This window comes from Anser brachyrhynchus, assembly GCF_964034855.1.
Source record: "Anser brachyrhynchus genome assembly, chromosome: 25".
Lineage (NCBI taxonomy): Eukaryota > Metazoa > Chordata > Aves > Anseriformes > Anatidae > Anser > Anser brachyrhynchus.
Genome location: NC_137718.1, coordinates 1172516 through 1187646, shown reverse-complemented (window position 1 = coordinate 1187646; position 15131 = coordinate 1172516). Strand labels below are relative to the sequence as shown.

The 15131-nt window shown below is 53.6% G+C and overlaps 1 long non-coding RNA gene across 3 annotated transcripts; it reads left to right on the top strand.

Moving 5' to 3' along the window:
- Nucleotides 1–1559: 1559 nt before the first annotated feature.
- On the top strand, nucleotides 1560–13901 carry LOC308182652. Of its 3 annotated transcripts, none has more exons than XR_013941990.1 (3): nucleotides 1560–1603; nucleotides 2290–2545; nucleotides 4991–13901. It is a non-coding gene; the product is annotated as an uncharacterized lncRNA (long non-coding RNA). The 3 variants fall into 3 exon arrangements; XR_013941991.1 differs by lacking the exon at nucleotides 1560–1603 and adding an exon at nucleotides 1615–1817; XR_013941992.1 differs by lacking the exon at nucleotides 1560–1603 and adding an exon at nucleotides 1615–1872.
- Nucleotides 13902–15131: the final 1230 nt, after the last annotated feature.

The following is a 15131-nucleotide window of genomic DNA, read 5'->3' as shown; positions in this document are numbered from 1 at the left end:
AAACTTGGACTGCTTTCTCCATTAGAGCTGCTTAGCCTCGGAGTAATAGCGGTGCTTGAGTGACTTGAAAGGAGAAACACTCTGCTCCAGCAAAGCGCCCAGCGCCGACACGCCGCGCGCCTCACCTCGCCGGGAGCTGGGCGCGGCAGAACCCCCCCGATATTTGTATTTCTCTGAGTTCCACAAGCACCGGGAGGCTGCAGGGCGAGGCGGGGGGACCGGTGCCAGGGTGAGGGATGAGGGTGTGAGGAAGGCTTGGTGCCCACCGTGCTGCACCCGACGCATCCGAGGTGGCTTCGGCGACCTGCTCGGTGCGGCACCAGAGGTGGCAGCAGCGCCGGGATGGGAGATCCTGCTGCAGAGGGCACCTCTGATTGCCGGGGGATATGGAGATGGATGGAGGCAGTCCTGCTGAGCAGCACAGCCCAGGGATGAGGGGTGGTCCCCCAGATCCCCACCCGTCCCTGTCCCCACGGGTCCCAGTGACCCCCGATGCCCGGGGCCAGGTCCCCTCCCCGCTCCCTCCAGGCCCCGCACTGCCTCCGTGCTCGCACAGATCCCCGGCAGGGAGGAAGAACATCTGTTAACACAAATGCCTTCCTAATTTCTTCTTAACTCTCACTCGGCATCTGCGCCGAACAAGCCCCGTTCAGCTTGTACGGTGTTTATTTCTGGAACAGGCTCAAAAGCGCCGCGGAGCCGGGAGCAGGGAGGGAAGAGCCGCTAAATCTTTAATAACACGCCGAGTCAGAACTTCTGCCACGCTCCGTCCTAATCACACGGGGGAGAATAACCAGAGACAGAATTTCTTAATAACAAACACCTTTGCAGCAGCTCATTAAATCACTGCATTTCTGAGGCACAGCAGGACACTTGTGTGAATAAATAGTGCAATCTCCTAGTCTGAAGTATTTTCACATCTGAGTTATTTCCCCTGCATATGATCAGCTCCTTCCTTTTTTTTTTTCTTTGCTCCCCATCTCTACAACGAATGATTTTCGCTGATGAGCACAATTAACAAATGAGAGACAAAGTCGAAAAAACACATCTCCCCCCCTCCAGTTCTTTCTTTAATGTTGTACAGTTTAACAAATAGCGGAGGAAAATGGAGTGAAGAGAAATTTCTGCTGGCGCAGAATCTAAAGGCGCAGCTTTTTTCTCCTTTTTGCTGCCTGTCTTTGTAGACAACAAAATGAAAAAAAAAAAAAAAAAAAAAAAAAGAGAGAGAGAGAAAAGAGGGTGGCAATATAAAAGGAAGGAAAGAAAGACCCTCTTCAGGGTATTTATCCAAGCAGCATGTTTGCTCATTTCCTATCCTAGCTCATGCATAACGCCAATGAGATGGAAAGGGCCTGTTTTGCTCCAGAGGTGCTGACGAACTGGGAGACACGCCACACAATTGACTGCAGTGAAATAAATCGAGCAAAAGGTTTCCTTCCACCACCCCCAGCTCTGCAGGGTTCACAGGAGGGGATGGATGCATCCGTCACTGGCGGTCTCCACAGGTGCAGATATTTTAACAGGTGAGGGATGTTCCCAGAACCCAGTTCGACCCATCCCAGAGGGATTTTCCTCCCCACAGATGCCTTCCTCCCTCGCTGGGGTGATGCCCAGGGGAAGGGCAGGATGGTGGGCAGGGGGAGGAGAGAAGAGGAGCGCCAGGGCCCTGCTTCTCCTGGGTGGGAGCTGGCAATTGCCAGGGCTCCTGTCCCGGGCAGGGAGACGCAGAGCAAGCCTCCCCGCTCGGCAGCACAAAAAGCAGGGCCGAGCACTCGCTTGTGGCAGAGGCTGATCGGGGCTGCAAGCAAATAAGGGCTGTGAGCAGGGTTTAATAGCACAATTGATTTACTTTTATAAATGCTGCAGTCTAATGTACGTCAGAAAGTGTTGTCTGGGCGATTTCTAGCAATTGATGAGCCTCACCACCCCGGTGGCACAGCTTTCACCGCGGCGCGGGCTGGAGGCAGGGGTGGGGGTGCTGGCAGCTCGGCCCCCTTTGTGCCCTGGGGGGGCCCTGGCTGCTTTCTTGGTGCCTCCTGATGGGGTGCTGCAGGGCTTGGTGCTGTGGGGCTCTGGGGGCTGCTGTCCTGCGAGCGCTCTGCACCCCAAGCCAGCCTCTGGCAGTGGCTCACCGCCCGCCTTCCCCTGGCCCTTGCTCCTCACCTCCACCGCCCCATAGCCCAGGGCTCTGGCTGCTGCTTTGATGTGTGATATGGGGGGAGGACTTTTGTTTTGTTTAAAAAAATAGAATGCCCTTTTTTTTTTCCCCTCCCTTCTCTGAATGGCCAGGGTGAGGTAATGCATCGGAGATGTGAACTTCAGCAGAGCGGTGCCATAAAGCCTGCAGTAGTGCCTATTCAGTAGTGCAGCTGTCTGAAGAACTCAGATAATACCATCAAAATTCCCCGCCCCAGAGCACTCCATCACCTACAGGACCCTGGCCCATGCACTGCGTGGGGACGCCGCCACATGCCAGCATCCTGAATTTATACCTGTCCAAGAGACGCTTTCTATGAAGCATTTTCCAGCATGGTCCAATTACAAGGTAAATAAACGGGCCCTCCCTTATAGTTAATTTGCTAGGTAGCTTTATTGCCAACAGGAGAGAGATGACACAGAAGGATATTGCATACAGTGTTGCTGGTAATTATTTTTATTACTTCATATGAGTTTTATAGTGGTAGTAGGGAGAGTTTTGAGTCGCTGCTTTCTGCCAGGTGTAATTAATGTTTTCTGGGACAGCCCAGCACGGCCGAGCTGGGGCCGGGGCATTACAGCACGTGGGGCCAGCTTGCTGAACCATGCTGGGCATCTCAGGAACGCGCTGGGATACACCAGTGCCTCTGCCCCGTGCCCTGCCGCCCTGCTCCCTTTCTCTGCAACATTTTGGGGAAGGGGTAGGTGTGTGCAGGATCTGGGAGGATTGCTCAGCCGGTTGCTCACCAGCATCGGGGAGCATCCTTGGCCGGGCAAAGAGAGGCACAAGGGGGCTCATCGCTCAAGCACCAGGCGGAGGCGCCTTTGCTTCTGGATTTGTTTCGTTTCCTCCCGCTGAGCAAAGTGTCTATTTCAACAGCAAACTACTGGTGTAAGCAAAGAACTCCTCAGTACTCCAAAGAATATTAAGGTATATAAATGTCTTTATGAAAGATGATGAATTCCTGTAGTCTTCTCTAGTGAATTTTGCTTCTGTAAATCTCACTCTCTCTTTGCATGTGCTAATTGGTCTTAGCATTAATTAATCTGATTTCATTATATTCTCTTTAATTTGTCAAGATATCATTTCTTTATTGGGCAAAGAAACACTTCAGAGGATTGTCACAATTGGAATAATTTCCCCCCTCCCTTTCTTTAAAGTTACCAAGAGAAGTCGTTATCAATTAAGCTAATTTGCATAAGCATTAGGGTAATCGTTTTAGTTTAGCCAAATTTGTGAAAATTTACATAGCAAATTGACCTTCCACATTTTCACTTAAACATATAAAGCGCAAGAGAGAATTGTGTTGGCATTGATAATGAAATGGAGTTTATTTTGCATGGTTCTCTTACTAAAAGAGGCCTAATTAGACCAAGTAATTTTTTATTTCATCCGTAATTGCAAAACAAATAAGCTCTTTGGCAGTTTCTTCCCTTTCCCTTTGCCTGTGTCACATGGATGGGGAGCGCTAATACAAAAGTTGTGTTCTCCTAATTAAGCCTCATTTGATGTCTGCGCATTCTTCCATCAGAGATCCTTTAATTTCTTCCAGGTATTCTTCTGCTTGAGTCGTTCAAGCTTCCTGGATCGCCTTTTAATAGACAATTCCCCCAGCCTGATCTGAAGTTACAGGCAAAAAAGGGAAAAAGAAGAAAGAGTAGAACAACACTGAGTGTAAAAAGCAGCGTGGCAATGGCAGCCAGCAGGGTCTCCCTCCGCTGGGTGGGGAGTTAAAGGCGAGAGGCGTTTTTGGCCAGGGAACAGGGCTGGTAGTGCCCCGACCCAGCGTGTCCATCCCCAGGGCTGCGACGTGCGGCTGCTTCCTTCTCCGCGGCCACAACCAGGGGTCACCTCGCTCACCTCGTGCAGCCACTGCCAGCCGAAATCGCAGCTGGGGCAGGCGGGTGAGCGGTGCTGACAGCGGGGTGGCCCGGCCGCTCGTCCTGGGAAGGGGTAAAGCAGCGATGGCATCTCTGAGCGGAACCCCCCAGGGTCGTGACTCAGAGCGATTCGGGAGCACTGACGGAATGAAGGAAATGTGGAAATGTTAATATATGCAGCCCACGCCTCCTGCCGACATGGGCAGGCGGAGATGGAGTTTGCAGCGTAGCTCTGAGCTGCCTGTGGGCATGGGTGAGGACAGGGGGGGGCTGCCGGTGCCCGAGGGTCCAGGCAGTGCCTGGGCTTGGGGAGAGCCCCCAGCCCCGCAGCAGGTCAGAGCCCAAGCACAGCCCACATCGTGGTGCTCTCTCCATCCTTCCTTGCTCCCAGCAGCGTCCGCTACACCCGAGCGAGGGCGTTTGCGTTTCCTCCCTGCCTTGTCCCCACCTCGCCCACGTGTAAAGGGCAGCACGAGGTGCCAGGCAGTGGAAAATCAGCCTCTCAGGTTGTTAACTGCGCAGAATGCCTTCCCCCCAGCACCATATTTTTTTTGGCCTTGAGTGTTTTTAACGGCAGCCTTCATGGTTTGATGGAGGATTTTACACTAATGCAAGGCATTACCTAGTTAATTTGGCCAGAATAGAGTGTAATTTTGCACGGTCAAAGTCATTGCTACTTGAGCTAAAAGTTCCATTACGGTGCACTGCCCACCTAGCTATTTCAGAGCACGCAGAGATAAGTAGCATTTTATTAATGGGTGTCCTCGGGAGCTTATTTAAAGGATAGCTCCTCGTCTGCATTGGAGATGAACATGGGAAAGAACCAAGGCAGCGAGGGATGCTGGCAGCAGCCATGGGACGTGTCACCCCTGCGGCATGTGGCCGACCACTGTGGGCTGTGTTCTTTCTGCAGGCGATGCTTCAGCCCACGCAGGGCACCTCCACCCGCCTCATTTCAGCACGGGATAAAACGACGTGCACAGTTCGGACCTGTGCGTGTCCTCAAACACATTTCTGAAGGGGCAGCAGGGCCAGCAGGGTGGTGGTCTGGCCGGTTCCAGCACCCGCTGCCCTCCCCACGATGGGCGCATGGCACCGCTCCTGCCTGTGGCTCCCCGGGATGCCCGGTCCCAGGCTGGGATGTGGTTGCGCAAGGACATTATTATGCCAAGCACTGAATAAACACAGAACAAAAAGTTGGCTCCTCTGACTGTAAATAATAAATGATCCTCTTTGATCACCCGTGTTGGCTGAGGGCTCCCCAGCCTCACAAAGCTGGGACTTGGAACGAGCGGCGCTCAGCGAAAGGTTGCCCTTTTCCTACAGGCGCCTGAAACGCCAGAGCCGAGCAGGGGCTGCAGCTCAGGACTGGCCAGGCCACCAACACCTCGAAGCCTCCTAGGCGTGGTGTTTTGCTGTAAGGCCGGTCCTTTGCTTTCGGCTCTTCCTTCTCTGCCAAGCCCAGTGCAAAGTCGCTGCCTGCTTGCTCTGCCCTGCCCCTCTACACCTTGCCGCAGCTACTGCTCGTGAGATAAATCCCTTTAATGTGGCGGTTGTTTGTTTTTGAAATTCTTCTGTATTTTTTCCTGCCATCCCGCTGCAGAGCAGCGTACACAACAAAGTAAACCAACCTTGCACAAATTGTCCTGATTCCTGCCTTGCGAGTGGAGACAGCTGTGACTGATTCCAGCAAAATACCTCGCGTCTGGTCTACAAAGCCCGAGCTAATCTCCACGCCGAACCAAAGCGGGTCCTTCCTCATCACATGCTTGCGCTGCCAGAGCAGGGAACGTGGATAATACTTTGGAGCCACTACAAACGCTTCGGAAAAGACTCTGCCATGGTAGCAAACAGCTGGTGCAGCTAATCCATTTTCCAAGCACATTTGCAAGATACATAATTAAGAGTTCTGTTGAGGGGGGAAGCAAAGCAGACCATTAGATTTGTTTATAACATTATGGATAGTGTAATACCCACTCAGGACCTCCTTTTCAGCAAAAGACATTAAGGTGATCCTTAGGAAACGTCTCTGGGATTTCCTGATGATGCCTGCGTGACATTAATTTTGAGTAAATATTTGCAATTCCATTTGCCATATAATTAAGCACAATGAAGGGATCCTGCAGATTTTTTGGACTTGTTAATTGCTAGATCAGTTCAGATGATGATCCCTTTGAGTTCTCTCCTCCGATTTCCATTGTCTCCCTTTAAAATTTCTGTTGTGTTACAATAAGGGAAAGCCAAGATGTGCACGTTCAGCCCCGCAAAGCCCCGCGGAGCTCAGCGGCACTTTTCCAGCGTACGCCGCCTGAAGATCTGCCCTAAAGCTGTCCCACGCCGCAACAAGAGCAGTACGGCTCGGGGCTAGAAGCCAAAGGCTGCTGTCAGCCACGCTGGTGCATGTTCAGGATGGATCACTGGGCTGAGCGAGGGAGGCTCCCAGTGTCCCCAGTGTCCCCAGCTACGAGTGTGCCGCCCAGCGGCTGTGCAGCCCAGCCCGCCTGGTGGCACCCCAAGAAACAGAAGCAAAGGCACAAACCGGAACGGCTTGAGGAAGGAGAGAATGATCTAGTTCCTTCAGCCCCAGGCAGCCACCTTGCCATCAGAGGTGGCAGGGGCAGCGATGAGCACGCTGACGAGCTGTACGTGTGTTGCACGCCCATTAACTCCTTGCCTAGTGAGCAGCGTGGCACTGCTGCGCGTGGCAGAGCCTTTGCAGGGCTCCTCTCTCCACAAACTCTTGCTTCCAAAGCAAACAAATAACTAGTGACCTGGCTGAAAGCAGCCCAGCATTGGCCCATGCCCAAAACAGCGTTTTTGTTTAAACATAACTGTGTTCAGGGCACCTGCTTCAACACAGCACCGCCGGCTGGGGCTGGAAAGGGAGGCTGCACAAGGGTAGAGCACGCCTGCTATAAAACGCTCATTTCTGCTTAAAAAAAAAAACTCGCTGTGGTCTTTAATTTGTCTTTAAGACCCACCTAGGATGAAAACAAGGAGGTGTGCTGGGGCTCCTCCCACAGCAGGTGGGAAGAATAATTTGCCTGGGGGGAAATTGGAGGTGCCCATGGATCTGCACAGAGGTTTGCAGTAGACCATGGAGGCCAGGCTGCAGAGATGCACCCAGGGCCCCATCCTGGGGCTTTTGCTGACTGGAGGGGTGTAAGAAAACCCTGCTGCTGACCTGGAGCCTGGTCTTGAGGTGTGGGGCTGTGCTCTGCCTGACTCCTGGCCATTGTGAGCCCTTTCTCCATGGCTGCTCTGTCTCTCACTGTGCTTTCGTACGGATTCCTTAACTCAGTGGCTCCGTGGATCTGGAAAGGGACTTCACGCTGCGTTTCCATCCTGTCGGGTGTTCAGAGCCTGCCCCACACACATTTAGGAAGCTAAGGACTTTCCTAATTGCAGTGTGAACGAACGGAGGTGGGCTCTTGTCTGTCTAGCTGTCAGGGAGGACAAGTTAGCGGTGAGTCAGAGGCAGAGATGTGGAAATGATGCAGGAGAAAGGGAATAGTCTGTGCTGGGCTTAATCACAGGGGCCAGGTGCTTTACATTTTTTACAACAAACCTCCGTTTCCTCCAGGTGCCTGAGGCTAAGTGCAGCCTGGATGGCGGTGCCGGAGCTCATCAGGCTGACTTGCCTGCCAGGCACTGTCTTTCACAGCGCTGGGCAGCGGCACCGCGAGCGCCCCGCGCCTCTGCACCCACGGCACCTAATTCAGGGCGAGTCCTCGCTGCGTGCTCACTCCTGGAGTGGGTGAGGTGTGCGATGTGGTCGTCAGCCAGCTCCAGCCTTGCCTTGGAAGCTGTTTGCATTGTCGTCATCATCATCATCATTATTTTGCTATTATTTATTGTTATCATAATCAATGTGAGTCCTTCACCGGTGGAAAGGAGGGGATGTTTTTTCTTGTGGAGGGATCCAGGAATCCTCCACCTACCTGTGTAGTATTTATTATGCCTGGTTAAAATCATTAAAGCCTTTGTTAGTGGAGCTGACTGACAAGGAGAGTAGATTAATATTAGAACACCCTGTCAAAAGTGGTGAAAAGGCTGGATTGATTTTATAGGAAGTTTAGTCGGAGTTGTGTGTAAAGCCCTTGGGGGGTTACACTGCAGTGAATCAATCTCCTATATTAGCAAGTCCCTCTGGGAATAGTCAACTTCACTGTTTATTACAGCCAAGGCTGCATATAATAGGGACGATAGTCAGTCGCCTCCCTCTCCCTCTCTCCTTTCTCATAATTTGCTACTTGCGATTGCAGCCACACAGAGGAGCACCTGAGATAAACAAAGGTGCCCAGGGTCTCTGGTGGCAGCAGAGCGGGCGAGGAGAGGACAAGCAGAGACCCCTGCAGCCGGCCGGGTCCCCTCCTGCCGGCTCAGCACCACTGCCTGCTGAGGGCAGCTCCAGCGCTCCCCGCAGGGCTGCTTTCTGCCTGGGGAGCAGCTCATGTCTTATTTGCCGCGGCAGCTTTCATCCTGGTGCCCAGGTAACGAAAAGAATACACACAGGACGATATCACGGAAAGCTTTTGCAAACAGCAATTAACAGACTCCCACAACGCGTGCATTGGGAGAGTTTTGGCAGCCCTGGAACAGAGAAAAAAGCCCGCAGTCAAGAGCGATGTGAGCTGGATACCCATGCACTTGGCTGGGCCTAATTGCATCCAATTACTGCTGTATGGAAATCAGCAGAGGGGCAGCAAGGACGTTGTGGGTTCCCTGCTGTGAGTTGGGGCAGGGGGTGCGGACCCCCGCCCCCCCCCCCAGCAGCTGCAGCCCCGGCTCCTGAGCGCCCGCCGGTGTCCCAGCCCCTGGTGGCACGGCAGGCTGGTGTGTGGCCATGTCCAGATGTCAGCCTGGCTGTTTCAGAGGAACGTACGCCGGGTGACGCGAGCTAAACCATCAGGAACTAACTGGAGCCTTTTCAGACTCCGGAGACATACCACATTTAGCCGAAAGAGGTTAAAAGGCAATTGTGCTGTGTAAAGAGACCATGAAATAAAAGCTCCTGCTTTACTGGCTCTGGAGCCGGCTGGCCGGGCTGCGAGCACAAAATGAGTTTTCTTTTCTCACTGCCAGTGCCGTAAGCTTTCCTGGTGATGCTGGACATTGCTGCGGGTTAGGATCAGGATAAAGCCCTGCACCTGGAACGTGGTGCCTCCCTGTCTGCACCCCAGCGCTGCTGCCCGGTGCACCAGCTCCTGCTGCACCACGGGGATGAGAGCTTACGGGCCTCTTACTGCACGACGGAGCCCCCGAGGGGATTAACATCTCCGTGGTGTGACAGCTGTAGTTGCAACAGAAGTCCTTTAGGCCAGGAGAAGGAGAGGAAAAGGGAAAAGAGGAGAAGACAGGCAGGGTGTGCGTGACCTCGGAGGGGTACAGGAAGGCTCGGAGATCCTACGCAGAGCAGGTGACTGTTAGGAAGGGGGTCTGCTCCATGTGTGGGTTTCCCTGGCAGTAAAACAGCACCACCAAGTTAATTATAAATATAGGAGTAAAGTAAATTACTTAATTTTCCAGTTAAATGTTTTTTCAAAGGCCTTCCTCTACCGGGCAGCTCCAAGTGATTGAGATGTTGGTGGCACCAAATGCCCTAGCCTTCAGTTCTGCTGCTCCTTTTTGGATATTTTTCTTCCAAAAGCTCCCTCGATGGTGCAGAAGGTCCTGCTGCATGCTGCAAAGCAGAGTTTGGTTTCCATGCTCCATTACCTCCTGGCCTCTCTTCTGAGACTGCTGAAGCTGCAGATGGAGGCGGTGCATTGCACGTGGGGGAGCCAGAGCTGTGCACCCGCTGCGGGGCCGGGCTCAGCCCGGCACCTGCAAAGAGAGGGACACGAAGAGAAAAGCCATCCTGCTGCCCAGACTGCTCTGAGCCCACAGCCAGAGGGAGTTTTTAGCCCTCTTCACACCCAGTGCAGCAGGGACAGAGCCTGAGATGTTCACCTGAGGGCTGAAAACAAACCGCTGGTTCCTCCCAGATGTGCACGCACTTGCGTGTGTGCACCCCTTTGTGCAGTGCCTAATAAGCCGTATAATTCTCATTCTTCCTCTCCCACTGTCACTTACTTCACTTTTTATCTGCACAACTGAAATTCCTTCCTACTCTCCCCATCCTCTTCTTTCACTAATGCTCTTCACTTTCAAATGCTAATAATCTGCAGCACTAAAAGGCTTAGAAGTGGTTCTAGATTGTTTGATCTTTGGCCTGTGATCTACTTTCATCTTTCAGCTTTCAAATGTTACTTTGGATTTACTTTAACCTGTTAACATGCTTGGTATTCACAGGCATACACTTTTGGTGAGTTTCGCATCAGATCCACCCGGATTCTAATGAGGGAGGGGAAGGTTACACGTTGCACACCAACTTTTCTGAGTGGACGTTTGCTCATCTGTTGTAGCAGACACAGCAGGGACTTTTTTCCCTTCTCAGGCTTCGATGTTCCCCAGGGGTGCTGACCCGAGGACGGGGATGTGAGGTTACCTGCGGCGAGGGCGAAGCTGGGGACGGCGACAGGCTCAGACCCTGCAGGCACCAGCCTGGACCCCGAGGCAGGGATGTGGCAGGGGGGGAATCATGCTCCACCTTCCCCTTTATAATCGCACCTCTAGAGAGAACGGCTTTGAAAGCTCTGCTTTGTTCAAAAGCTCCTCGGGACTGTCTCGTCCTCAGTTAGTGTTGGATGTCTGAGCAGCGGCAGAGACATCAGAGCCTTCCCGAAGCTGTTATAACTTAATCTGGCAGGCCAGCCAGCTCTGCCACCTCTTGCCAAGAGAGGAAGCCAGAGCACTAGATGATTTTCAGACATTAGTGACTGCAATAAATCAGAGAGCAGAAGTTATTGAGTGCTTCACTAATGGACATTTCCTTCTAGAGCATCCCCTCTTGGGCTTCACGGGGGCACTGAGACTGCTTTCACAGGGGGAAGCCAAAGGGAGCCTTGCCAAGGCGCGCTCTCCGCTGGAAAATGTGGTGAGGAAGGAGGCTGCAAGGTGAGAGGGAGGCACCGTCTCCAGCTGGTTCGCAGCAAAAGCTGCACGGCGGCAGTGCAGGGGCTCCTAATGTTCCCCTGGTGGGGGGCAGACCTCCACCGGGCCGGTGCAGAAAGCCGTATTTTGGGAGTGGTGCAAAATGTAAGCAAGTGAGGGGAGGTCGTCGTTTCAGGTCAACCTGAAAATGACTTTAAATGCAGAAGGGAGACGTGAGCCGGTCTAAAAGTTGGGTGGCATTTAAATGGCATTGAAGAAAACAATGCATTTGAGCTGAAATGGTGCGTTCAGCCTCAGAGCCAAGCTGCCTGGCGCCCCAGGAGCACTCAGCACCGAGGGACGGGGGTGCCTGAGCTGCTCGCCCCTCGCCTCTGCTGCGGGAGCCCAAGCCGAAGCAATTCGCTCCTCAAGGAGAAGCAAACTGTTTAATATTTAAACCCAAACAGCCCAGGCAAAGCTGCTTTTCTTTTTTATTTATTCTTTTAATTAAATGCCAATTAGAAAGGAAGAGAGAGGAAAAAAAGGCATTAAACACTTAAATACACACTACACCCAGGTTGCTCAAAGTTGTTACGAACTAATTAGCTACTTAAGTGATCATTTGAAATTCCATATCAAACAATTCATAATCTGCCCCAAAACCAGCAGCTATCAGTGAGAAGCCCTCAGCCGTGCACGTGGGGGCTCGGCAGCGCCTGCCCTGTACCCGCGGTGCCGGACACACCGTGTCCTCGGAGGTTCCCCTGCACCTCCACAAGTCTCGTGCAGAAAGCTTTGGGGCTGGGCAGGATACAGGTTTCTGCTCGGAACTGTGGCCAGAAAAAAGGGTTGTTGTCAGATGCTCTGGCAGTGCTTTGGTACAAGTTTGCACGCTTGGGAAGTTGCCGTGCCCTTGCACGGTCTTTGTGCTGCTGCAGGTCCTGGCTTGAGCAGTGCTGGTGTTTGTCACCCGCACTGCTGTCTTCCCAACCCGACAAGCTGCTGCCATCCGTTCCAGGCCATTTCAGCCCAAGATGAGGTTTGTGGGAAGCGTTATGGTGACGTTCCCCATGCACCCAGAAGGGGCTCAGCTCCTGTGTGGCTTGCCCAGGATGGCGAAGCTTCCTCTGCGTTCCCCTTCCATGGGAAAGCACTGCCCATCGGGCTGCACCCCACACGTCTGCCCCCACCGCATCCCCCTGAACCCCCCACGTCTGCCCCCACCACATCCCCCTGAACCCCCCTCATCTGTCCCCACTGCGAGGCTGCAGGGCAGGACCTGAGCACCCCAGGTTACGAGGGCTGATCTGTGAGCCCCATCCGCAGCCCGCAGCAGAGCAGCACGTAAAGAACAATACGTTAATTAGAGGCAGCGATTCAGCCTCCACCATAATCAATTCCGGCGGTGCCTGCACTGCTTGCACATCCGACAGCCTCTTCCACTCCCTTCTGCAAGATTTATTAATTATCAATCCTGGCTCCTGCGTGGCATGCAGAGGAGAGCGGGAGCGAGGAGGTGGTGTCGGCGGAGGAGATCTGAGAGACGTCTGAAGGGGATTGGCAGGTGTGGGAGACAGCCTGCCTCCTGGGGACTCACCTGGTGATCCTTTTCCTCCCTTTCTCCTGCTTTTCTTTTAATTAGCAGAATGAGCCCGCTGCTCTGCCTGGACAGCAGAGAGGAGTGAGCCGGCCGGGCTGTGCGGCAGCCGCAGGGGGGTCCGGCCGTGCTGGGGCTGGTGCTGGTGCCTGCAGCATCCCCCTACTCCCCGCACCCCGAGCTGAGCCATGGCCCCGTCCCGTCCCCCCCCCCCCCCCAGGCCAGGCCAGCTGCGAGATTTGCTCGTAAACTGCAGTCCTTAGGGAGCGAACAACCATAAGCCCAAATACACCCATTTACAGCGGAAGCGTGGCCATTTCCAAGCCCATCGGCTGATGCCTGCTGGTGACCTTGTGGTTTGATTTCTCTTTTCTTTCCAGGTGGTGCTGGGGAAGCCGTGTTTCCGAGGCTTGCAGCAGCAGCTGGAGGAGGTGGGAGAGGAGGGTGCGGGGCACTGCTGGCTGCTCAGCCTCACAGCCCGGGCCGTGCCCCTTGTCAGGCTAAGCTGGTTTTCATAATATTAGGAAAAAAAAAGCAGAAACACTTCTTTTTTATGCCCATCCACCCTTCCCCTGCTCTCCTGCCCACCTGCCTGCAGGAGGGGCTCTGGGCCAGGGGCAGCCCAGCCAGCAGCTTCTGTGCCCCCCTCCCAGCTCCCCCCGGCAGAGCGCACGGTGCTGGCACGGGGAGCAGGGGGCACGGCTATTTATTAGCATTAGGGCTAATAGGAAAACATCATTGCAAACTTCAGCCCTCATTTGCTGGCTACGCAATAGCAAAACAAAGCGAGTGAGAGACTGTGAAGGGGGAGTATGTTCTAAATGTGCCTGGGAGGATTCAAAGACTCTTTAAAGTGGGGATGTGGTCTGGGGAAGAGTCTATTTTCAATGCAGATTTGTTTTTGTTTGAATTAGTTGATGCTTATTTTAAGCTCCTGTGGCACATTGTCATCTCTGGATTGCTTGTTTTCCTGTGCCAAAGTCAACCTCAATTTTTTCCCTCCTTTCAAGAGGAACCCGTGATTTTCCCTCTGTTGCACAGTGCATCAGATGGGCAGGACAGACCCAGCTTCTCTAAGTAATGCTGACAAGATTACCTACTGATTGCCGGAGTAAAATGTTGCATTTCAACTAAAGCCGGGGCAGATGGCGGAGGAAAGCGCTGGAAACTTGTCTCTAATTTCTAGTGAAGGCCAAACCTCTCAGGGACTGGCGGTTAGGTCTGGATAAGCCTGCAAAGTTTGGCTGCTCTGCCGAGGCTCATCCCAAGCATCCACAGCCGTGCGGGTGGTGCTGCTGCCGCTGTCCCGACACAGAACCAGGGGCACGTCTGTCTGCCGGGGGGGGCAGATGCCCTGCTGCGCTTCCCTGCACACCCAGCCCACAAGAGCTAACCCAGGGGCACCCCAGTATGTTTTTCTTTAGGAAAGAGTAAACGCTCACTTTGTGCCTGCACAAAAGGCACCGGTGGGTTTAAGCCTAGACTGGGACAACCTCCAGGGATATCCTGTGTAGCCTGGGAACATTTTGCCTTTCATGTTGTACCAGGAGACTTGGAATTTGAACCCTTGTGAAGCAGCAGCAGGTGTTGCTTATCCTCTTGGGAGGCTCGATGCCTTCTCAGAGAAGAACAAACACGGCTCCCCCTGCCCCGGCTGGCTGCTGCCGCACTAGGATGTCCCTGGGCAGGCAGGAGGGCTGGGAGCCCCGGATCCGGCCATGCTGCTGCGAGGAGGAAGTGAGATGAGACAAGACAGACGAAGGAGAGAGAGATGGTGAGATGAGCACATGGACACGGGTCTCTGTCGACAGCCCCTCTCAGCAGGGGAGGACCTGGGGTTTGCACAAGCGAGGTTCACCTCTGCGGGGAACATCGGCACCAGCTCAGCAGGGTGATGCTCCCCGCGTCGCGTTGTGCTCGCTGGCTGCCTGAAGCCTCTCCTCTCCCCAGGAGTCAGTGGCAGTGTGGTGTTGACTTCAGCCAGAGCTGTGCCCATGTGGGGCAGCCCAGATCCACAGACACCAACAGAACCCAGTCCAAAAGATCAAATATTAGCTAATTAGCTAATTAATTTCTTATTAGCGGCTAATGGCCAGGAACTTCTCTGGCATCTGTTGCCGTCACTGGCAGGTCGGGCAGCTGCTGAGGAAGCGGGATCCGAAGGAGAGCTCCAAGTGAAGCCTCGAGCGTCCGCGCTGCTCCGCCGCCCCTCGCGCCCTCCCTGCCCCTTTGTGGTGCCTCTGCTCTTGTTTTTGTGCTCTGTGCCAGAGTCTTTGAAGATGGGCACTTAATACATTATTTAAGGCAATAAATAAAGCTCTTGACCTTTCCTTGAGCTTGCCCCAAGACACTCTTCTGCTCCTACATTTGGGCTGCTCGCTGGTGTCATTACTTAGGCTGCTTTGTTTCCCATTGTGCTTTCATCCTGCCAGATTTTCCCTTCATTAATCACCATCGAAAAGGTCCAGGGCGCAGGAGCAGC